A 25,144-nucleotide genomic window follows, 5' to 3' on the forward strand; every position below is an offset into this window, starting at 1 on the left:
GCACCCAGACCCCCCCAGCAACCACCAACACCTCAGATTCAGCTCCGACCAACCTCCTGCTTTCCTGGACCCCCGTCAACGACAACGACACCATCAAAATCATGAATACCATCCACTCCGGCTCTCCATCTGACCCCGGCCCTCACCACATCCTCAACAAAGCAAGCTCCATCATCACACCCCAACTACGGAAGATCACCAACAGCTTCTTCAAGTCCGCCACCTTCCTGGAGAGCTGGAAACATGCTGAGATCAACGCCCTCCTCAAAAACACCAAGGCAGACCCATAGGACCTCAAGAACTTCTGGCCTATCTCCCTGCTCCCCTTCCCGGCAAAAGTCATCGAGAAGGCCGTCAACAGACAACTAACCCACTTCCTAGAGGAGAACTGCACCCTGGACCCTTCCCAATCCGGATTCCGCAGCAACCAGAGCACCGAAACCGCTCTCAACGCCACCACTGACGACATCAGAACCATACTGGACAGCGGCAAAACTGCGGCCCTCCTTCTCCTGGACCTCTTGGCCGCGTTCAATACCGTCTGCCACCACACCCTATGCTCTCGCCTCAGCAATGCTGGAATCCGCAACAGAGCCCTGGGATAGGTCACCTCATTTCTCACTGGCAGAACCAAGAGAGTCCGCCTCCCCCCATTCCACTCAGAGGCCACTGAAATCAATTGCGGTGTACCCCAGGGTTTGTCCCTCAGCCCAACCCTCTTCAACATCTATATGGCCCCACTCGCTAACATTGCCCGATCCCACAACCTCAACATCATCTCATACGCCGACGACACCCAGCTGATCCTCTCCCTCATCAATGACTCCACCAAGACCTACCGCCATGAAGGAATGAAGGCCATTGCCGAATTGATGAAGAGCACCTGCCTCAAACTCAATTCTGACAAGACGGAAGCCCTCATATTAGGCTCCACCCCCTCCGCATGGGATGACTCCTGGTGGCCTGCCACTCTTTGGACCACTCCCACTCCCATCGACCATGCACGCAACCTAGGATTCATCCTGGACCCCTCACTATCCATGACCCAGCAAGTCAATGCTATCTCCTCCTCCTGCTTCAACAACCTCCGCATGCTCTGAAAGATCTACAAATGGATACCCACCGATACCAGAATAACAGTCACCCAAGAACCTCGTAAGCAGTAAACTGGACTACGGCAATGCCCTCTATGCAGGAACCACGGCCAAACTCCCGAAGAGACTGCAACACATCCAGAACGCCTCCGCACGCCTCATCCTGGACATCCCCAACCATTGCCACCTCACAGACCACCTGAAAAACCTGCACTGGCCCCCAGTCAACAAGGTAATCAACTTCAAACTCCTCACCTATGCTCACAAAGCACTGCACAGCACCGGACCAGAATACCTCAGCAGATGACTCTCCTTCTACACCCCGACCCGGCATCTTCGCTCTGCCGACCTCGCCCTCGCAACCATCCCACGCGTCTGCAGAACTACAACCGGTGGTAGATCATTCTCACACTTCGCTGCCAAAACGTGGAACAATCTTCCCACCCACCTGTGCCAGACCAAAGACCTCCTTACCTTCAGGAAACTTCTCAAGACCTTGCTGTTCGGGTAGTAGCAGCACCCACCCCACCTTCTCCCCCCTGCCCTCCTCCTCCCTCCTCCCCTCCTCAGCCCCTTGAGACCCTCACGGGTGAGTAGTACACTTTACAAATCCCTGATTGATTGATTGACCACCACTAAACTTTGGAAAGTTTGTTGTAAATACAAGAAGATCAGATCTCTGCTAAGGAACATGACCATAGTAAACCCCATGCACGGCAAGGGAAATTCATACAGAGCAATTTAAAGGCTCACTTGTACATGCTTTCACTTTTTTCTGTTTCTGTCTTTTTCTTCTGTACTTTGCCACCAACTTTGTACTCCACTCTTCCTTGAAATTCTTCAGAGTTGACCCAATTTTAATGCTATTTGTTAATTCTCTAATTTGAGTACAAACAACTATCAAACGTATTTATCCCAGCTCTTTATTACCCACATTCATTCTATAATAATTTGTGTGCCATTCTTTTCTATTATATAAATATTGTCATACTTTTCTGCTAATTCCACAAACCTTTCATACACATCACACCCACACCTAGCTGCTTCTTTACTCAAAATTCTCAATTCTTCTACATTATATATAGTCATATTCTCTGTGCTCATTGTACCATGCAGAATTTCTCCAAATTCAGTCTTAGGACATCTATCTCTCTTGTTCTGTTTCCTTCAGTTCTACTTTAGTCACAGTAATGACTGTATGAGGAGCAGCTGTATAAGAAAGCAAACAGACATGAGCAGTAATAACTCTACTATATACTAATTCATTCTTGGGTGGCACAGTAGTACTTGGAGATTAACTGCACTCATACTGGGTACACCTGTCCTATATTCTAATGTAGTGTGAGTGTCTGTAAAATATATGGAGGATGTCTTGAGTCTAATAAATAATTTAAAACAATTCCCCAATCATCAGACTTGCTTCCTGTACTTTTCTTTCTGCCTCCATTTTTCTCATCTCATGCATCATACACCTCAAATATGCTGGCTTCCTTTCAATAAACATACCCCCTAAAAGAAACTGTGTGTTCTTGACATCACATGAGATCTCATTCCATTCCTTTAACTGCATGTATGTATGAAGATCCAAACTAAACATAATTTTGTGTGCAGGCAAATCTTCTGAAGTAATTTTCTCCCTCCTAATCACAGGAATGTTTGTTTTGTTCAACACAGCACCCACTTTTGCTCTATCTGATTTTACATAAGCTACATGACATAAACAAAGACACTCAACCAATTATTGTGCAGCTTCAGTTAGAACCCACCAATCACAGCACTGTGCAACATCAATATAGATCAAAACCAACAGCCCAACCATCAGCGACAACTATCCAATCACAGTGTGGCTCACTGTGAAGATTAACCAATTGCACCGCTACTCACTATGTTGCACTTCTAGGACTCAGCAAACTACATGAAATTAATCAAATGTTTTAGTCTGCTCAATTTAAATAAGGGAAAGATGAAAAGCAAATCTATTTCGCTCAGCAATAGTACTCTCAACATCAATGACTCAAGACAAATTCTGACCAGTGGCAACATACTCATTGATTGGTGTGTTCAATCCTGAGCATCAAAGAAAAAATAAACAACAATCTAGGTTAGAATGCACTCAAAATAAACTATTAGTTATATATGAAAGTCCCTACATGATTGTGTAGGTGGTTCCACACACACACACACTTTTTAGACAAGTTCAACAAAATGAATATATCTAGAGCTTTTAGATGTTGGTGAACCCATTTACCAACCAATATAAGCTAAAATAGCAAATTAAAAACATTCTCCGTCAAAACTGTTAGTGCTATGTTATAAAATAATCTAAGATAAGGTGTCTTTGGATGATCAGATATGGTGTTGAAGTCAAGAACAAAGGAGGTAGTGTGTCCCAAAAGACAATGGATTAGCAAAAATTAAATCAACATAATCAATTAAATAAGCTTTGAATCAAAAAGGACGTGAGCCTTCTAAAAGATTAAAACCATGAAGGTTTCTTAAATAAAGTGCAGTACAGAAGGCAAAAACAATAGTAAAAATACATGGTAAATCAACATAAGAAATTACAATATGACTCGATCAAATGCCCAAAGAGGATGAAATACACAGCATCATCTAGCACTACCCCAAACCACCCCTTCATATGAATATTGAAACCACACCTTTGACTTAACATCATCAGATGTATTAGTAAAATCTGATTACACTAAAAAAAAATGACAGTCTCATAAATAAATGGGCATGGCCTGCAGTAACACAGAAAGGAAGAACCCTGAATTTTGCAAAAGGCTTCCTCCAGAGTTCTTCGAGAACAGCATGTCATGAGTGGAAAAGTGAAAACACTCACCATGTCTGAATTAGGATTCAAGAAGGTGATTAGGCCTAGTTAAGTCAGGCACTGTAAAAGAATGACTTTGTAAAGTACAGTGTTTTTGTATTAGTGCACAAATATTCATGAATTTAGGCACACAAAATTTTAATAAATCAAAACTGGATCCCTCAGGATAATGGAAACTCATGAGGATGTTGATCTAATTTTAATGTTTAGATGTTTCTTTTGTCACGTAGGCTCTCATTATTCTAATGAGACTACTGGATTTTGAGCAGCAAGATCGTCCACAGTGTGGGAGACTGAGTCTGACCCACGGTGGGTGACACCTGTCGCTCCAAATCCGGGTTTTGCTCCGGCTAACTAGCACTGCCTCATCTCTCCCGAAAGGTAGAGATGATTGGACAGCAGAGCGCATGACATATCATACTTCTCAGGGAAGTCGTGGTCACTCAGGTCCCATCCGGTTCTCTCATTCACAATTCGCTCTCATATATAAATGACAATGAAAGCAGTATACGTTTTAAAGACTGGTTTAATAAAACAACTGCACTTTAGATAGCAAAGCGTGAGCTGCAATAACCAGAACGACACAGCATAACAATATTAAAATGGTGACGATGAGAGTGAAGCATAAGAATAATGCTACCATATTGTCACTAAAGTCGATGGACTATTTTCTATCTAAATCATAATTTGAGCACGGCATGTTAAGCTCTAATCCTGCCTTTCAGGTTCCCCCGGGAGGACATCAACCCTCATACCTGAGCAAAGGCCTATAGTTTGCGTTAGCATCTGCAGCGAAGCATTCAGCATACAGTTGTGGTTCCCTGGCTGGAATCTCCCTCTTAACGTGTAATGGGACTAGGAAGTGTTTTATAATGACACAGCTAATGTTCTAAGAAAATGTCCCTACGTAAGGATGCGTATTTTCTACGTACGTTGGAGACTAAACTTCTACCACGTTCACCGGCAATGTACCAAACTGTAGCCTTGACTGAAGCACAAATTGATCAAGAATGTGTTGTTTGAGAACACAGTGCTGGGCTAAGCCAAACAGTTAGATAGAAGAAATTAAAACAAGACCGTAAAACTGGTTATTGTAAAAATAACAATGCAAAGCTGAATAAAATATATCTAGGTCAAGGTGCACAGCGGCCTAGTGTATTAAACTAACGTGGATGGAGCTATAATTAAAATGGCTACACAACACTTTAATCTATATTTTCTCCTATTTTCACAGTCTCACTAGACAGATTCTGTTGCTGTCAATGGCAGCATTGAAACCAATTCTTTAAGATTCACTTAGAATCACCTTTGGGTTTATCTCTTGCTCATGATTGGATGGATGACACTATTGTTCTGGTGTTTAGGTCCTACCCTGATTTTTGATTGGTTCAGTACATCCTTCCACTGTTGGTATCAGGGAGCTTTTTCTTTTTCTGATTTTTTTTATGGTATTTGTGATTTTGCAATAAATGGGTGAGCATCTTCTGCTCCCTTCTCCCTATCTCTGTCACATGTGCTTTTTCATTCCCTCTCTACCCACCCCAGGCAACTTTCAGCCCCCTGCCTCCCCTTAATGTCTAATTTTTCCCTTCTCTCCCTACACCACAGGTACTAAGCATAACTGTGGCCCATTGTTTCTCTCTCACCCCTCCCTGCCTGTCGCTAATGGATTTCCAAGATACCTGTCAGTAGGGTGTAGATGCAACATAGCAGCAATCTATGAAGTTTATATGATTGTACACAGTTATTTTGAAACATTCATTTCTATATTTCCACAATGTCTGGCCACTACGTTGCATATAGATGCAGTGTGACTTACATCTTGGAAGGATAGAACAGAACGTTCAGCATTCTTTCAAAGGCATTTTCTATAACCCCAATGACTTGGATCACATTGTCAAAAGCCAATATAGGCAACCAAAAGGTATTAGCAAAGCAAAACCAACTGACTTTTTTAATGCTTGTTTTATCTGAAAAATGTAATGGATTTATTTTTGGATTAGTGCAGCATTGTCTCCATTTCTGAAGTTCCTTCCTGTGTTTTGGGATATCCCCAGTGTTGTTTTTCCTTTTCTGTTTTTCAAAAATATAAATTAATTTACCATGGCCTATGAATGTTTCCAGGGGCGTAACACAGGCCTCTGTGGGTCAAGGAGCCCCCCCATTTAGCCTAAGGCCTATGGTTATTCATGAGATATAATAGTCTCTGAGACCCCTCGCTACATTCTGCCCATAATTTTTCTCTATCACTGTATGTTTGGAGAGTGAAATACATATGATATTGTTTTTGTGTTTTCCATCCTGTGTTCTTGCTAATTTATTGATCATATAACATTGGTTAGAGTTTATTGCTTGTACCTTGCACTGTAGCAACAGAATACTTATTAACCTCCTGGGTGCCCTGGACGAGCTGGTCTTGCCCTTGGCCATAGGTCCCGTGTGCCAGGGATGAGACCAGCTGGTCGTGCACCCGGACCACTGTGGGAGCGCTAGCACTCGCACCCTCCTACCCTGGTCATGGATGGAAGGGGAATTGCTTCGCCTTCCACCCCCAAATACCACTTGCCCCACCCAGTGATGTCTGATGACATCAGCACGGGATCGTGTGCTGACCTCAACTTCCAAGGTGATCCGGAAGAGAAATGCAAAGCATTTCTCTTTCGACCGGGAGGCGGGGGCAGGCAGCGACATGAAAGGAAAGCCTTTTCTTTTCCTTTCATGTCTCTGTGAGCATTTCTGCAGCCTGATCGTAAAGTGATCTGGCTGCAGAAATACTCACTAGACACCAGGAAGTTTATTTTAAAAAATTATTTTCAATGAAGGGGAGCGACCCCGGTGGGGCATTTAATTATTAGGCATTTTCTGCCCCGGGGGCAGATTGGCCTATTTAAATTAGGCTGATCTGCCCCCGGTGGGGGGGCAGAAGCCACTAGACACCAGGAATTTTTTATTTGGACGTCAATTTCATGCAAGAGGAGCATGACCCCTTAGGCAAGGGCCGCTCCCTGGGGGTAATTTATTTTAGGCCATTTCTGCCCCTGTTGGCAGCAGAATGGCCTATTTTAATTAGGCTGATCTGCCCCCAGGGGGCAGAAACCACTAGACACCAGGGATTTCTTTCTCTTTTTTTTATAGATGGGGAGCAACCCCGTAGGCAAGGGTCACTCCTCTGGGGGGCAATTTTATTTTAGGCCATTTCTGTCCCCCTTGGGGGCAGATCGGCCTAATTTTGGAAGGCCAAGCTGCCCCCAAGGGGGAACAGAAACCACTAGACACCAGGGATTTTTTTTATGTCAGTTTCACATAAGGGGATCAACCCTTTAGGCAAGGGTTGCTTCCGTGGCGGAATATTTATTTTAGGCCATTTCTGCCCCCCCCCGGGTGCAGATTGGCTTAATTTTAATGGGCCAATCTTCCCCCAAGGGGGGCAGAACCCACTAGGCTTGAGGGATTTTTTTATTTTTATTTTGGGGAGCGACCCCTTAGACAAGGGTCGCTCCCCTGAGTGGCAAATGTGTTTTAGGTCATTTCTGCCCCCCTTGGGGCAGATGGGCATATTTCTATCAGGCCCTTGGGGGCAGAAACCACTTAGGCACCAGGGATTGGTGTATGTGGGTGTGTTTTGTTTGGTGGGGCATCCCTTTTGGCAAGGGTCATTCCCCATGGGGGCACATTACTGTTGCCCATTTCTGCCCCACTTGAGAGCAGATAGTCCTATTTGTGTAAGGCCCATCTGCCCCCGAAGGGGGGCAGAAATCCCACCAGAGACCAGGGAAGTTTAAAAAAAAAAAAAAAAAAGAGGGTGGGGGTATGGCCATAACCCCACCCCAAATAAATGGGGACAAAGTGGTTCTGTCCACCGGTGGGACGATAGGGCAATTGCCCCCGATCCACTCCTTGAGGGGGCAGAAAGCCTACTAGATGCCAGGGAATAAAAAAAAAGAAATAGTGCGGTGGTGGCTACCTAACCAATATGGGCAACATGGGTTATGCCCCCCACCCCATCCGAAGGGGGTAACAGTCTTTCAGCTCTCCCCCGCACAATAAAACATCTAATCCCACAGCAAGCAAGAGGACTTTGATTATTTTGGGTTTTGGTTATACACTTGGGCCATGAGAGCTTGTCTAGCTCCTAAAATCATCCCACTTGGAATGGTGAGGGCTGCACTTTTTGGACTTTGGGACGCCGCCATGTAGAAAAGTCTACAAGGCCTAGAAACATCTACAAAATAAACATCTGGGTGAGTCCAGGGTGGTGTGCTTCAAATGCACCCGCACCATTTTCTTACCCACAATGCCCTGCAAACCTCCAACTTTGCTTAAAATCACATATTTGTCCCACATTTTTGTGGTGGAACCTTCCAAAATCCACAGGAATCCACAAAATTCCTACCACCCAGCATTGTCGCATCTATACCGATGAAAATTCTGCCCCAATGTTTTTTCTCAAACTGCCCTTTTGGACCCACTTTGGTTTTTATCATTTATGACATGTTTTTGGCTCTTCCCTGTCACAGGCACTTGGCCCACCTACACAAGTGAGGTATCATTTTTACTGGGAGACTGAGGAGAATGTTGGATGGCAGAAACTTTGTGCAGGTGCGGTGATCCCACACAGAAAGGTGGGATTTTTTTTTTTTTTAGCTAAATGTGAGGTTTGCTGAGGATTCTGGGTACGAAAACACTGGGGGAATCAACGCAAGTCACACCTCCCTGGACTCCCTCAGGTGTCTAGTTTTCAGAAATGTTTGGGTTTGGTAGGTTTCCCTAGATGGCTGCTGAGCCCAGGACCTAAAATGCAGGTCCATCCCCCTGCAAAAACAGGTAGTTTTGTATTTGAAAATGTTGATGCGCCAAAAAGTGTTTTGGGGTATTTCCTGTCACGGGCACTAGGCCTACTCACACAAGTGAGATACAATTTTTACTGGGAGAACTGGGGGAACGCCTGGTAGAAGGAAGTTTGTGGCTCCCCTCAGATTCCAGAACTTTGCAGCACCGAAATCTGAGAAAAAAGTTTTTTTTTTGCCAATTGCGAACCTGGTGAGAGCGCCACAACTCACCCTATTCTGGGCTCCCCTAGGTGTCTAGTTTAAAAAAAGTGCACAGGTTTGGTAGGTTTTCCTAGGTGCCGGCTGAGCTACAGACCAAAATCCACAGCTAGGCCCTTCGCAAAAAACAGGTCCGTTTTCTTTAGGGAAATGTGATGTCTCCACGTTGTGTTTTGAGGCATTTCCTGTTGCAGGCACTAGGCCTACCCACACAAGTGAGGTACCATTTCTATTGGGAGACTTGGGGGAATGCTGGGTGGAAGGAAATGTGTGGCTCCTCTCAGAATCTAGAACGTTTTGTCACCAAAATGTAATGAAAAGGTGTTGTTTTGCCAAATTTTGAGGTTTGCAAAATATTCTGGGTAGCAGAACCTGGTGAGAGCCCCACAAGTCACCCCATTATGAATTCCCCTAGGTGTCTAGTTTTCAAAATGTATAAGTTTGGTAGGATTCCCCAGGTGCCGGCTGAGCTGGAGGCCAGCTCCATTGCTAGGCATGGTCCACAAAACACATCAAATTTCAGTGCAAAAACTGGATGTGTCCATGTTGCATTTCATGTCACAGGCATTAGGCCAAACCACGCAAGTGAGGTACCATTTTTATCGGGATACTCGGGGAAACACAGAATAGAAGAACAAGTGTTATTGCTTCTTGTCTTTTTCTACATTTTTTTCCTTCCAACTGCAAGACAGTATGTAAAAAAGACGTATATTTGAGAAATGTCCAGTAATTCACATGCTAGTATGGGGTCTTCAGATTTCAGAGATGTGCAAATAACCACTGCTTCTCAACACCTTATCTCGTGCCCATTTTGGAAATACAAAGGTCTCCTTGATACCTATTTTTCACTCTTTATATTTCACCAAATGAATTGCTGTATACCTACTATACAATTTAAACCCATTGCAATGTGCAGCTCCTCTATTGGCTCTGGGTACCTAGGGTTCTTGATGAACCTACAAGCCCTATATATCCCGCAACCAGAAGAGTCCAGAATTTGTAACAGTATATTGCTTTTGAAATCTGACATGGCAGGAAAAAGTTACAGAGTAAAACGGGGCAAGAAATGGCTGTTTTCTTACCTCAAATTCAATATTTGTTTTATTTTAGCTGTTATTTTCTGTAGGAAAACCTTGTAGGATCTACACAAATCACCCCTTGCTGAATTCAGTCTTTTGTCTAATTTTCAGAAATGTTTAGCTGTCTGGGATCCAGCATTAGTTTCATACCCATTTCTGTCACTAACTGGAAGGAGGCTAAAAGCACAAAAAAATAGTAAAAATTAGTTTTGTCCCAGTTAAATGCCAAACTGGTGTTGAAAAATGTGTTTTTCAAATTCATGTCTGACTGTTGCTGAATGTTCGGAAGATGGTGATTTCAGCACCATAAACTCTTTGTTGGTGACATTTTCAGAGGAAAAACCACAAGCCTTCTTCTGCAGCCCTTTTTCCCATTTTGTTTTTTAAAACATTTTTGCTGTATTTTGTCTTATTTCTTGGTCTCCTCCCTGGGAATCCACAAAGTCTTTCTATGATGTTGCAAAAAAAAGTATGCAAACTTGGCATGGGTAGCTTATGTGGACAAAATGTTATGAGGGCCTAAGCGCGAACTGCCCCAAATAGCCAAAAAAAGGCCTGGCACCTGAGGGCGAAAAGGCCTGGCAGTGAAGGGGTTAAACAAAGAAACAGTACAGAACATGCCACTGGTGTTCTTAACCCTGTGAAATCTCTCTTTCATTATCTTTCTGAGTTACTTCCAAGCAACATATTTCCAACTATGACTAGAAAACCATGTAGCCTACAATATGATATATTTGGCATGGGTCCATCGTTCCACAATAGGACCCATGCAAAACCACTTAAACCGGAATTGTGCGTGGCAGGTTTGTTGTATTCGAGGCAGGAGTCGTTCCGGTAGGAGTTAACACGTTTATTGGTTTTAAGAAAATACATATAAAAAGGCTGCCGCTGTCGGATCTTCCAGCCTCCTTCCGCTCCCTTCAACCGTCCACACGGAATGCCCGAGGCACGAAGACGCGACCGCGGGCTGCACGCGACAGTTTGAGTTCGGCACGCAACACCGTGCGCCGAACCTACAAACACAACATATTATCTCCTTTTTTTTTATAATAAGAACAACTTTCACAAAGGAGAAAAATTACATGAGAACATTACATAACATTTAACAACCAAATAAGTGTGTCCTTAAACTGAAAATAATTAGTAACATTCCTGCTAAAAGCCATGATATTCCCTGAGTTTGATTGGAACCCGTTTCTCACGGACAGATCTCCTCAAAGTATGGAGTTCCAACAAATTGGTGTCTGACGCCTTCCGTTCCTGATCGATGCCCTCTGACCCAGAGTTACGACCCCTTTTCCTTCCACAGTGACTGACATCCTTCACCTTCACAAGCTTATCCATATTCCACCATTGACCACCCTCAACCATGATGGCATTACCACACACTTTCTTCACCGTCACTGGACTTCCATAGCAGGCCTCCCCTTTCCTCACAAATGTCTATAGCTTGACACGCAACAGATCTCCAGGTTGAAATGAGAGTTCTTTTGTAGGATCCTAGCTTTTACCTTATCTTGATTTTTTTTTACTTCACCCAACACCCAGTCCTTATCCACAGAATCGGGAAATTTACCAGACACAACCTTGGCTAACCACTCCGGAAAAAGTCTTGACGTGCTACGTCTACCCTTGAACAGTTCAAACGGAGAGATTTTCGTCACTGAATGTGGAGTGGTACGATAGAACCACAACATAGAATTCACAGCTTCTTCCACATCCACCTTACTCGCTTTAGCCCACTTTATACACTCCACATACACCCTATTCATTCTCTCTACTAAACCATTCGTTTGAAGATGGTACAGAGAACTCTTCAAATGTTTCACACCAGACTCTCTCAGAAACGTTTCCATGTCATTGCACACAAACTGTACACCATTATCCGAGATCAAGGACTCCGGAAATCCTTCCCTTCTAAAAAATCTCTTTGAGAAACTGAATAGCACTACCAGCCGTAGGCTTGGCAAAGAAACGCACTTCTGGCCACTTACTGAAGTAATCCATTAGTACGAATGCATAACGCATCTGACTGGGGAGAAAATTGAAAGGTCCAACCATATCGACCCCAACCTTTACCCAAGCCTTGTCGGGTAAAGATATGGGTTGTAATGGTGGTTTTACAACCTTCAACCCTTTTTCTGCACCGTTACACACCACGCATCCACCAACCACCCTTTCCACATCTCTGTCCATAGATGGCCACCAATAGTGTGCTCTAATACGTCTCTTAGTCATAGTGGCACCAAGGTGCCCCTCATGTGTATGGTCCACCAACTTTGACCGAACCTCACACGGGGGTACACATTTATCGTTCCTCAAAATAATTCCGTTTTCAATTGACAATTCATCACCCACCTTGGCATATGGTTGGGCTTCTGCAATCAAATTTCTTTCTTTAGGCCAGCTGTTGATTATATGCTGCTTAACAATGGACAACACCTCATCACTGCTTTCAGCCATCCTCCACACCGTCTCCCTGCACACCTTGGACTCATCAGCATCTACAGCTGCTATAAAACAATCTTCCACATCATCCTCCAAATCAACATTATTTTCTTCATTGATAGGTAGACGAGATAGAAAATCTGCTGTGAAATTATCTATCCCCGGAATGTACTTGACCTGAAAATCATACTGCAACAATTTTGTGGTGAGGCGTGCAATACGGGGGGTCGTGTAGTTAATTTTGTCCCCATTTAAAATGTACACCAACGGTTTATGATCAGTTTGAATTACATAGTTTCTGCCCCACACATAACTCCTAAATTTCTCGCTAGCCCAACAGCATGCTAGCAACTCTTTTTCAATCACCAAATAATTCAGTTCAGGATCACGTAAAACTCTAGAAGCATAACTAATGACTTTCTCATCTTTTCCCATACCTTGTGACAACACTGCCCCCAACCCATACCTACTAGCATCAACTGTGATGGTGCACAATTGGCTGGGGTCATAAGGACTAAATGGTCTGGCGTCCACCAACTCCTGCTTCACCCTTTCGAATATGGTTTGACACTCACTGTCCCATTTAAATGGTACTTTGTTTTTGAGCATATTAGACAAAACTTTCATTTTGCTAGCATAGTTGGAAATGAACTTAGAGTAGTATTCACACATGCCCACGAAAGATCGCAATTAGTCTTTGTCCTTAGGGTTAGGAGATTCCTTAATCGCCTTTACTAGCCCAGGCCGAGGTTCAATACCTTCCCCAGACACACAATGGCCCAAAAATTCTATCTTTTTCCTGTAAAACTCACATTTTTCTTTCTTTACGCAGACGCCAAAGGACTGAAAAATCTTAAACACTGATCTAATTTTCTCATTGTGATCTTCCAAACCCATAGTGTGGATCAAAACATCATCCTGAAAAATTAGAATACCCTGAACTTCCCCCAAAATCTTGTGCATGATGCGTTGGAAAGCTGACGCAGCAGAGGCCAACCCAAATGGCATCCTGCAAAACTGGAAAGTGCCAAACGGGGAATTAAAAGCTGTGTAATGGCGCGAATCCTCATCTAACACCACCTGGTGATATGCAGATGCCAGATCAATCTTTGAAAACCACACCGAACCCCTAAGCCCTTCGAGTAGGTCACTGATCTTAGGTAAGGGATACGAGTCTACCGATATTTCCTTATTGAGACTCCTCAGGTCGAGACATAAACGTAGGTCTCCATTATGTTTTCGGGCAACCACCAATGGTGAAAGCCACAAACTGGACTCAATAGGCTCAATTACACCATTCTGTTGAAGCTTGTTCAATTCAGCTTGAACATCTTCTCTTAAACTTAATGGCACCAACCTGACTTTATGTCTAACAGGAATGGCCCTATCCTTTACCTTTATCCTGTGCTTGAAACCTGAAATCTTGCCCAAACCCTGGGCAAAAATACCAGGAAACTCATCTTCAAACGGTGCTTTGGAATCTGCTTTCTCCACCACCAAAACTTGTTCTTTCGTTCCGGGTTTCAGCACCATACCAAACAAACCCTGATGGTACCAACCCAAAATATTCAGACCCTTATAGGCCACATAAATTTTACCAAAGATCCTCCGACCCTTGAACTCTAAACTGTCTTCTATGTATCCTTCTAACTCAATTTTCCTGCCCTCATAAGAGACCGGTGATCTATCGGAAGGCAATAACTTTCTGTCACCCCAAATATTGTGGAACAGTTCCGATGTAATCATAGTAATACGTGCCCCAGAGTCCACCAATAAACGAAGCCATTTATCTCCAACCCGAATATCCACCAGGGGATCTATACATTGGTTTTGTTCCTTGACACCTAAGACATTATCTGTGACCACAACAATCATGTCTTGAAAGGCTTTTACGAAAGATTCCTCTCTATTTTCCTCATCTTCCTCCACTACACAAGTTACTTTAGCTTGCTTATTACTCGTGGATTGACAGACTTTTGCAAAGTGACCAACTTTGCCACACTTCCTACATACAATGTTCTTTGCCGGACAACTTTTGCCGTCCTTGAAGTGGGGCATGTTTCCACATCTAAAACAAATGTTCGAAGACCTAAAAAAAGGATTGTCACTTTTTTTTGGCTCAGCGTTCTTTACTACGCCCCTTTTTGTAACAACATTGACATGAAGTGGATCAGAGTCCTTCACAGCAGTGCTAGAAGAGAGTTCCATCAGAGAGATCTGGGCCAGCTCAACACTCTTGGCTACTTTGATAGCCTCATCCAATGTTGGATTTACCATGGTAAGTAGCTTCTGCTGAATGTGTTTGTTCGAACAATGACCAATGAACTGGTCCCTTATCAGCTGATCTTGAAAATCTCGAAATTCACACTTAGAAGCCAGTTGTCTAAGTGCACTGACGTATGCATCAACATCCTCACTTTGATATTGCTGACGCTTGAAGAATTTGTGCCGCAACACTACCAGACTCGGCAGTACATCAAATCTTGTGGACAACTTCTTGGTAGTCATCAAATATTCATCGAGTTCTTCATCAATTTGCGGTAGGTCTGGTAAGTGTTTGAAGATTTCTCTCCCTTCATACCCCAATGAATGTAAAAGCAAACACTTTTTCCTTTCAGGGCGAAAACGAGAGGCTCCTATAACACCCAGGTAGGTTTCAAAACCATCAAACCATTGTCTCCATGGAATGGGAGGGGCACCAGGAGTTTCCAGGAAAGGTGGTGGAGGATTGACTGACTGCATTACGTAAGTCCAGACGTGGCAGTTAAAGTCAATATGATATCAACTGTGTAGCAATATTATTACACTGCTGATATATTACAATAGAGATTCAAACACAAAGTACTTCCAAGATGGCGCCTGAAAAGGCCATCCACTGGACCAGTAAATACTCGTTCTATATTTCGGTTACCACTGCTGTCATACGATCCTCCACAGAAAAGTTCCCAGAATACTCTTGTTTTCTTCTGTATATCGATGTGGAAGATGCTCGAAGAAAGAACAATGAATGTTATCTCATCAACCGCGTGGGAAACATTGCGGCAGCCTGCAGCCTGCTCGTCGCCAAAAACCTAATGTTGTATTCGAGGCAGGAGTTGTTCCGGTAGGAGTTAACACGTTAATTGGTTTTAAGAAAATATATATAAAAAGGCTGCCGCTGTCGCGTCTTCCAGCCTCCTTCCGCTCCCTTCAACCGTCCTCACGGAATGCCCGAGGCACGAAGACGCGACCGCGGGCTGCACGTGACAGTTCGGGTTCGGCACGCAACACCGCGCGACGAACCTACAAACACAACAAGGTTCCACTGTATAATTCATCCTAAATCGTCTATTGAATTTTCACTGTTAAATGTGAACTCGTCAATCCCATTTAAAAATACTTTCTAAAATGTGGAACTAATTTAAAAGAACTTATTTTTCAATATTCAAATGAAATATTGTGCTCCCAAAAGTGCCTTCCCTGACAAGGAATGGACTATTATTTTCAAATGTAATTGCCACCTGTTTCTGTGTTTTGCATAATTTTACCCAAAATGCACTTTAATCCAAACCAAGGAGCTTTTAACCTAGTCAAACGTCTAAACGGTATATTGCCAAGAAGAAAACCCAAATAGGAATGTTTGTAACAAATTTTTATTTTGTTCTTTGAATACTTTCTTACCAGTTCTAGTAACCAAATAATCAAATACGTCCATGTTTCTTCACAAAAAAAGTAATTAGTTTAAATTCAACCTACAATTCACCTACAGTTAAGGTAAATTAAGGTGTACTCCGACCACGCAGGGGAAGGAGAAATTGAACCAACCACTTTATTAGCTTTTATATGACACCAATCAACTGAGTGCAGAACCTCCCTTGTGGGCCTGAATGACATCATCCATCTTGCTTATCTTTTTTCACTGCCACTGTAGGAATAGCAATAGCCCTTCTGTCTGTGACATTTCACATGAATGGCGAGTCCTTCCTTGATTTTTCCCATTGAGATACAAAAAGTAAAGCTAATGTGGGGTTAGCAAATTATGAAAATCACACCTGTGAATGTTTTGCCCTATTTTTAATGACAAGTCAGAATCGATCTTAGGCAAAAGGAGCTGAAGTGTGTGCCATGCAATGAAAAAATCATGTGGGCACGCCGTTCTGCTCACACGTCCATACTGCAGGACTTTGTTAACACTGAATTTTACTAATGAATATTCATGTATTTTGAGTGTTGAATTTGCATAGAAAATGTATTAACTTAGAGATAAATTAATGCACGCATTTTAAGTCGCGCTCACTTGAGTGGCCACCAATGTTCACCAGGTGTACTTATTAATGGCTTAATAATGTAAACTGTTGAGCTTATGTTTGATTAATTTAGTAATATGTCATATTAAGGGTTATGCATTATGAATTAGCTTTATAAATCGTAGGGCTTAATTTAGCGAGGTCTTGGGCCTAGTTGCACAGCCTCATGTCAAGCTGCATTTCTTAGGCAACTTGTAAAATAGATGCTTAGATAATTAAATTGTGGTTTTCCACTGTACCATATGCTTGTAGCTGAAGTTCGTTCTCATGAGAAACTGCTTGCTAGAAGATGTTGTACTTGTTAGAGAAACATTGCATATCGTAGTATGTGTAAGATTGACCTTCCCAGGAGAAGACATTGGATGCACTGACAGGAGTATAAGCTGCAACAATATTGACACCTAAGAAGCTGAATGATAGAACCGGGAGGAGAGGAGCCAATCATTGACACTTGATCTGTGTACTAGAAAATTAGTAGATTTGAGGTTTTATTTTCATTGGACTAAATGCAAACATGTGATTTTTTGATCAATAAGGACGTGGGAAGTAGTTTTAGGAAATCTAACTTAGCCAGACTGCACCAAGAGGAGATATGCTATTTTTCTTGACTGTCCTGAAAATAGACGCGTTTAACTTTATTGCTTAAAGAGACTTTGCCTTTTCTGAACTTTGATGCTGATACCTGATGTCTTGATGACCAAACTGATGTCCTATTGACAAAGACTGTCACAGCTTGCTGAACCATATTGAGGACAGGTATAAGACGATGTTACTGATTGTTATGTCTATTTGCTTTGTTTCTAGGTACCAACCACTAATTTTGATAGAGCCACTAAATTGTTTAGTGACTAAATTGTTTTGCATGAAGTCCAAACATGCTATTCTAATTTGATTTTAGTTAGGGTACTCACTGATGATGTTCACTACGTGTAATAACAGTTGATGTCTTTTCTTTGCTGAATCTAACTGTATGTTATATGGTTTGCACAATTATTCTTGCTATAAATTTGTCCTGTAACCTTAGAATGTGCAGTAGCTCAAGCTTTGATTAGATTGTGATTCTTTTGCCGTTTTGGTTAGCCAGTATTGCTTCTGTATGTTTATCACTTGATTTTGAGACTAAGTTACGTGACATTAGCATTGTTAATATAGGGAAATAAACATTCTAACTTTTATATAAAGGTGTGGTTATTCATGGCCGAGAGGTCATGGTGTGTGAAAATGATAGACTCCTATTGATTATTGATGTCACTGATTGTTATTGTTATTGATCTGTATTGGTACGGGATATATGGCGGGAACTGCTCAAAGCGCAGTCAAAAGGTCCATCTGCCTATATTCGTCTCCCTTGTAAGTTTACTTAATACGGTCTGACGCGCTAGCAGAGATGGTAGCAGAGTTTGATGGTTTGTCTCCTTAAGAGCCCATCATAGAGGCCTGGTACAGGTTTGCCTCCTTAATAGCCCATTATACAGTCCAAAGATAGGTAGTAGAGTATTTGTTCTCAGAGACTGTGAGCGAGAAATAACAAGTGTTACCAGAGATTGAAGTGGGGTAAGGGTTAGTCTCCTACAAAAGAAAAATTAATTTGCAGATTTGCTGAGAGTGGTGAAATTTTAGACTTTTCAGTTTGATGATACAACATGAAGAGAAAATGTGCTCCTAAGTACTTAAAATGACTTTCCCAGAGTCTTGGCGCTTGCCAATGATTGTTTGAGGATGTCCTCAGCAATTTACTGACGGTGTGACTAAAGTAGGTTTTGCGCTTGCACAGCTTATGCCACTCGCAGGTGAATTGTGATGTTTGTGAGGGTTTAGGGAGTTCGCGTACTCCAAATGAAGTTGTGGAAGGAGTGTGCACACTCCGAAGTGTGAGAGTAGGGAAGTCATCGAACTTCACATGTGTGTGGCTCTTTGTGCTACAAAATTGTCCTAGTGGTTGTTGGTATATGGACGCTGCGTGGTAAAAGACTCCGGAGTGTATTGAAAAGTGTATGAGACACTTGGGTTTTGTTGTAATTTGTCTGGTTTAATAGGTCGATTGAGCGAGGTCAACAAGTCAGAGCATGAATCAAAGTAAATGAAAGACATTTTCGACTGACATCCAGTGAGTCCTATGTGCACCAGGACAGACCCACTGATTTGTTGAGAGTGAAATTTGTGGGTTGAATTTTGGTTGCGACTAAGGGAAACTGTGAAAAAAGGAGTAGCTGCTAGAGGGGAAAGCCGTCAGTGAAAAATCCGTAAAGTTTCTGAAGCAATTGTGTTACCCTACCTGTATTAAACAGACAAATTGGGTTTTGGATTTTGTTTAGTGCTCGTCATAAATTGCATTAGTTTCGTGTGAATCTGAGTTTGGGAGGACAAGCCACAAAACTTTGTCAGCCGCAGTATGTGTGACTCTAACATCACTGGAGCCACGCTGGGATATATTGGTTAGTGAGAAGTGTCGCGCACGGATTGGCAGCCGTCCGTGAACCGCCATTGGTTGAGAAGGTGGGTAAAGAGAATTCTCAGATTAAAAGTCACTTCCTGATCTGATTTGAATAACATAAAGGTCACAGAAATGAAATTTGTGAAAGCTTTAAAGAGTGCTTTAAGGGGAGATACGTAGATTACGAGTATAGGGGATATTGCACCGCCACTAAGTCACACCAGCTTACATTGTAATCGAAGAGCAGGGTGTCTTTGGCTGAAACAATGGTGCAAAGTGACAGAGAAGGATGGGAGTCTACCATTTCCTGCCCATGGAATATTTAAATTGAGGAGCTTAGAGAATCTGAGGAGGGTACAGTATGATCTGAAACACCCTCAGAGACAAGCACAGTTCAAGACGTTAGCAATCTGGGACTTAGTAGTCAAACAGCAACAGAAATTTGAAAGGAGGATGAGAAAAGCTGAAAAGACACAAGCAGAGGCTAGATGGGACAGTGATCAGAAATTGTGGAGAACCAAGACTTTACACTGGATTAAATTGTTTTTCAGTAATTACACAAGACAGCGAGAGGGAAGGAAAGCCACCAGAAAGACAAACAGAAGCCCTTCCGAGAGTAGGGAGCGGAGATCAAAAGAGTCTAGAGGATCTTTTATGCTTGAGGAAGACTCATACGATGATGAGGTTTTTTTGCAGTTATTGAGAAATTGTCCCCCACCATATGCAGCACAAGAGAGTGGTCCAAGCACCAGTGTAAATCCTTCAGCTCCGACACAGGTTAACGTAACAATGAGTCCAGTGCAGATTAATCCTAGCATGACACAGAGCCCTATGCAGGGTAGTCTCAATGCACCTATTACTTCGGTAGCACAAAATCAGGTGCCACAGTCAAATGTCCTGAGAATTTTCCTTGATGTACCTATAGTGGAAACTGCCAGAAACCTAATAGTGTCAACAGGACAGGTTTTCCTGAAACCAGTGTTGGTTCAGACAGAGCCAACTCCACTTTTACTGCCTCAAGTGCAGTTACAAGCAGTGTCAACATACGCACAGATAATAGGGACACAGTCAGACAGGTCCATACTGATGAACCAGAATACGGGAATTAAGCGCCCATAGAACTTGAGTATCAGACCAAGCCCAGATGCTGTATCTGTACCTGTCACCATTGGTTCAGTTGTACCTTTGTTTGCACAAGAGAATAACAGTGCAAGTGGACAGGGAGTCCTCAGTCAGACTTCAATGAGGGGAGGACTTAATGAGAATATCCGAGTAGTCTCTCCTATTGGACAGGCATTTGACGGATCGAGATCATTGCTAGACCTTAGCCTATTCGGAGTTCCTCTGGATGCGGTAATAGGGTTGAAATTTAGTCAGAGCCTGAAATTTCTGACACTGCAGTCCCCAAATACAGTGGTACAACAAGTGTCACATTCCCAGGCCAACAATATTTTGTTGCAAGCTTTGACTGCCCAACAAATCACTGAATGGGTAAACAAGCTGAATACCCTGCAGAGTGCTCCTAGGTGAGAGGAGTACTTGAACTATACGAGATTAGGAATGGAAGCGGGTGAGCTCATTGAGGGAACTATGGGTGTGAATAGACTAGAGTCCTACACAGAAGTAGAACTGAGATCTCTGTGCCTGAAAATTATGAGGGAAGTGAGCAATGTGCATCGAAAGTTAGCAGACCTGGCAGAGAAGTACGGCATATAAATAGAGGAAACAAAGCATTTGAAAATGAGTTAAAGGTTAGATTTTGACACAAAAGACTTTGCACACATGAGATCAGCAGGAATGAAGGCACACTTTAGAGAGTTACTCCAAAGTGTTAGACATAGGGAGCCTTAGACAAATGGAAAAGTAGATGGGCAAAGAAAAGAGATAAAAGAAAAAGGGATTCTGCGAAGCTGACTGCAAATGTGCAGCAGGGCAAGGATGCAGTTCAGATTTTACCGATGAGAGAGATTCCAGAAAGGAATTTTGTTCATGTCCCTTGGAGCCGAAGTGACATTCTGGGGGTCATTCTGACCTCGGCGGTAAAAGGTGCTTACCGCCGGTCAGAAGACCGCCATAACACCGCCGCGGTCGCGGTAAACCGCCACGGTCATTCTGACCCGCAAATGGCAAACCGCCAAAAACCCGACATCAACAAAAGTCCGCCACACCAATGGCCAGCGAAAAACTGGCGATGACCAAACCTCCACCGTCACGCCAACAGAAATACGCCCATTCCATTCCGACCCACAAATCCCCGCAGCGGTCTTTCAACCGCGGTATTCCATTGGCGGTACACACCGCCGCGGTCAAAATACACACAGCTTTACAAAACACAGCCACATTGGACAATTCGAAATACACACACCTGAGACACATACACACAACACTCTCACACACCCAATACACTATAAAACACACACCCACATCACCCACAAACCCTTACGACCACAATTGCGACTGAAGGCCAGAGAGAGACAGCACAGAATAGAGTACACCATCACACAGAGGCAAATCACTACATCACCCACACAATATCCACGCACAAAACACCACACACCAACACACTCACCACACTCTACAACACATACCCCACCCCACACCTCATCCACACCACCCCATGGCACCCCAAAGACACCCCAGGTTCTCTGACGCAGAACTCAGGGTCATGGTGGAGGAAATAGTTCGGGTAGAGCCCCAGCTCTTCGGGACACAGGTGTAGCACACCACCATTGCCAGGAAGATGCAGCTATGGCAAAGAATAGTGGATAGGGTCAACGCTGTGGGACAGCATCCACGAAATCGGGACGATATCAGGAAGCGGTGGAACGACCTACGGGGGAAGGTGCGTTCCATGGTATCAAGGCACAACATCGCGGTGCAGAAGACTGGCGGCGGACCCCCACCTACTCCCCCAGAATTTACAGCATGGGAGGAGCAAGTCTTGAACATCCTGCCTCCTGAGGGCCTCGCTGGAGTAGGCGGAGGAATGGACTCTGGTAAGTCAAATCTTCACTACTTCATTCCCCCCACCCCACCTGCATGCCAAATCATACCCCCACCCCCATCACACCAACTCCTTGCAAATGGCCCACCATGACAACCCACCCATCCCAACACCTAGCCCTGCATGCCTCCACAAAGCATGGACACCCATCACGAAAGCATGACCACTGCACATACCCATCTCCCCCACAAGCCACCGTCACAACAGCCCCCACAAGGGAATGCCAGCACTGGGGTACATGGCCACCCACCCATTTCACAAAAGGGCACACACAGAAGCAATAACCATGCTCTTATACCCCTGCAGGACCCGAACGCCACCACACCGCCCAGGAGGGTCCAGAAATGTCCATCCCACCCCCAGAAGAGGCCCCCAGTGATGACAGCAGCTCTGTCTCCCTGGACCCAGATGACCAGCCCGGCCCATCGGGGACCTCGGGACAGTCGGTTCCCTTCAGACAGCCACAGGCTACAGCAGACCTAACCCCCTCTGGGAACACCAGCACAGCTCCCACCCAGCGGGCCCATGCCTCTGTCTCCAGGACACGTCAGTCAGCGGTGTGTCCACCACTACAGGGCACCCAGGTTGACCCACCACCCCAACAACAACAGGGACCTGGGGGCAGTGGTAGTGGGCACACGGTCCAGGGGACAGAGGCCCAGGGATACAGGGGAACTGGGAGGGCTGCTGTGCGACAGGGGGGGGACAGGCCCAGGGAACCCACTCTCCACAAGACCCTCTCCTCCATCATGGGAGCATACCACCACTCCCAGGAGACGATGGCTATGGTACTGGCCAGGTTCCAGGAGATCCAGGTACTGCAGGAGGAACAGTACATGGGGTTCAGGGAAGAACTGAGAAACATTAGTTCCGCAATGGGGACCATCGTCGTGGCTCTTAACCAGATTGTCACCACATTGCGGGACCATGTGGCACCACAAAGGGCCCCTGTCACTAGCATGGACCAAGACCAGGCTACCACCTCCGACGGCGCTAGTGGACAGGAGGCCCCCACACAACAACAGGCCACCAGAACCCCACCTCCTGCAGAAGAAGAACCCCCCCGCAAGCGGGGCCTGAGATCTCAGAAGAAGACAGAGTAGGATGCCCAGACCCCCGCCAGCAAAGGATACCCCCTGATGTCATCCCACTGTCCCACATTGTCACCCTGTCCAACCTTAAACTGCCCCTGCTCCATCCTTCCACAGGCATATGGACAATGCACCTGTGAGATTGAAAACTGGACTCTGCCATGGACATTACTCCACCATCACCTTTTTTCAACCATGTCCCTAAATTTAGCACTTTAATAAAATCACTTATTGCACTAAAAATATCTGGAGTCTGCTTGTATTTTGAACAAATGTATTAGACAGAACGGTGCCAAAATGTTCAGTTAAATTGTGATGACAACATACCACTGTCACACAGCTGTAGTCCATGGGGAAACAAAGCAGAGGTCACGCAGTGGGGCCCACATCTCTGAAAACGGAAGGGAAAGTCACAACTCAGTTAACATAAACTGGGGGGAAACACAGACAGTAGAGAGGCAGGAGACTGTAAGTACATGTAAAATGGCGGTGTTGATTCGTACCTGTGTGCTATTGAAAATACTGTTGTATCACTGTGTCCCTGTTGTCTGTGTCGTCCCCGTCCTCTTCCTCCTCTTCACTCTCCACAGGCTCCACAGCTGCCACAACACCACCCTCTGGACCATCCTCCTGCAGGAAAGGCACCTGGCGTCGCAAAGCCAGGTTGTGAAGCATACAGCAGGCCACGATGATCTGGCACACCTTCTTCGGTGATTACATTAGTGATCCACCTGTCATATGCATGCACCTAAACCTGGCCTTCAGAAGGCCGAATGTCCGCTCGATCACCCTCCTAGTCCGCCCATGGGCCTCATTGTACCGTTCCTCTGCCCTGGTCCGGGGATTCCTCACTGGGGTCAGTAGCCACGACAGGTTGGGGTAACCAGAGTCACCAATTAGCCACACACGGTGTCTCTGTAGCTGTTCCATCACATAAGGGATGCTGCTATTTCGCATGATGTACGCGTCATGCACTGACCCAGGGAACTTGGCATTTACATGGGAGATGTACTGGTCAGCCAAACAGACCACCTGGACATTCATCGAATGATAACTTTTTCTGTTCCTGTACACCTGCTCACTTTCACTGGGGGGAACCAAAGCCACATGGGTCCCATCAATGGCACCAATGATGTTGGGAATATGTCCAAGGGCATAGAAATCACCCTTCACTGTAGCCAAATCGCCCACCTCAGGGAAAACAATGTAGCTCCGCATGTATTTCATCAGGGCAGACAACACTCTGGACAAAACCTTAGAAAACATAGGCTGAGACATCCCTGATGAAATGGCCACTGTTGTTTGGAATGATCCACTTGCCAAAAAATGGAGTACTGACAGCACCTGCACCAGAGGGGGAATCCCTGTGGGTTGGCGAATGGGTTACATCAGGTCTGGCTCCAGCTGGGCACACAGTTCCTGTATAGTGGCTCGGTCAAGTCTGTATGTCAGTATGACATGTCTTTCTTCCATTGTCGACAGGTCCACCAGCGGTCTGTACACGGGAACATTCCTCCATCTCCTCGCAAGTCCCAGCGGACGGTGCCTAGGAAGGACAACAGCGAGCACAGAGTCAAGCAACCCACAGGTACGTAACCACAGCTTGCACACAACACGATTCACTATGCATTGAATGGCTTGTATGAGTGGCAATGCAAGGCCTAGGCCTGTGTGACGCAGTAGAAATTAAGCCATGTGGGCCCTTAAAATGGCGGCTGCCTGACCTGTGAAGTGTGACAATGGGATGTGAGGTCAATGCGCTGGCGTGGCACACCGTGGCGGTAGGCGGTCGAAGACCGCGGCGCAAAGCCGCATTGGTTAACA

The 25,144-nt window shown here is 44.5% G+C and overlaps 1 protein-coding gene across 1 annotated transcript in view; it reads left to right on the forward strand.

Moving 5' to 3' along the window:
• The window catches only part of LOC138266998 (ninjurin-1-like), a 284,052-nt gene that overhangs the window by 125,603 nt on the left and 133,305 nt on the right, over nt 1–25,144 (forward strand). The window lies entirely within an intron of this gene.

Source organism: Pleurodeles waltl, chromosome 12, assembly GCF_031143425.1.
Source record: "Pleurodeles waltl isolate 20211129_DDA chromosome 12, aPleWal1.hap1.20221129, whole genome shotgun sequence".
NCBI classification, from domain to species: domain Eukaryota; kingdom Metazoa; phylum Chordata; class Amphibia; order Caudata; family Salamandridae; genus Pleurodeles; species Pleurodeles waltl.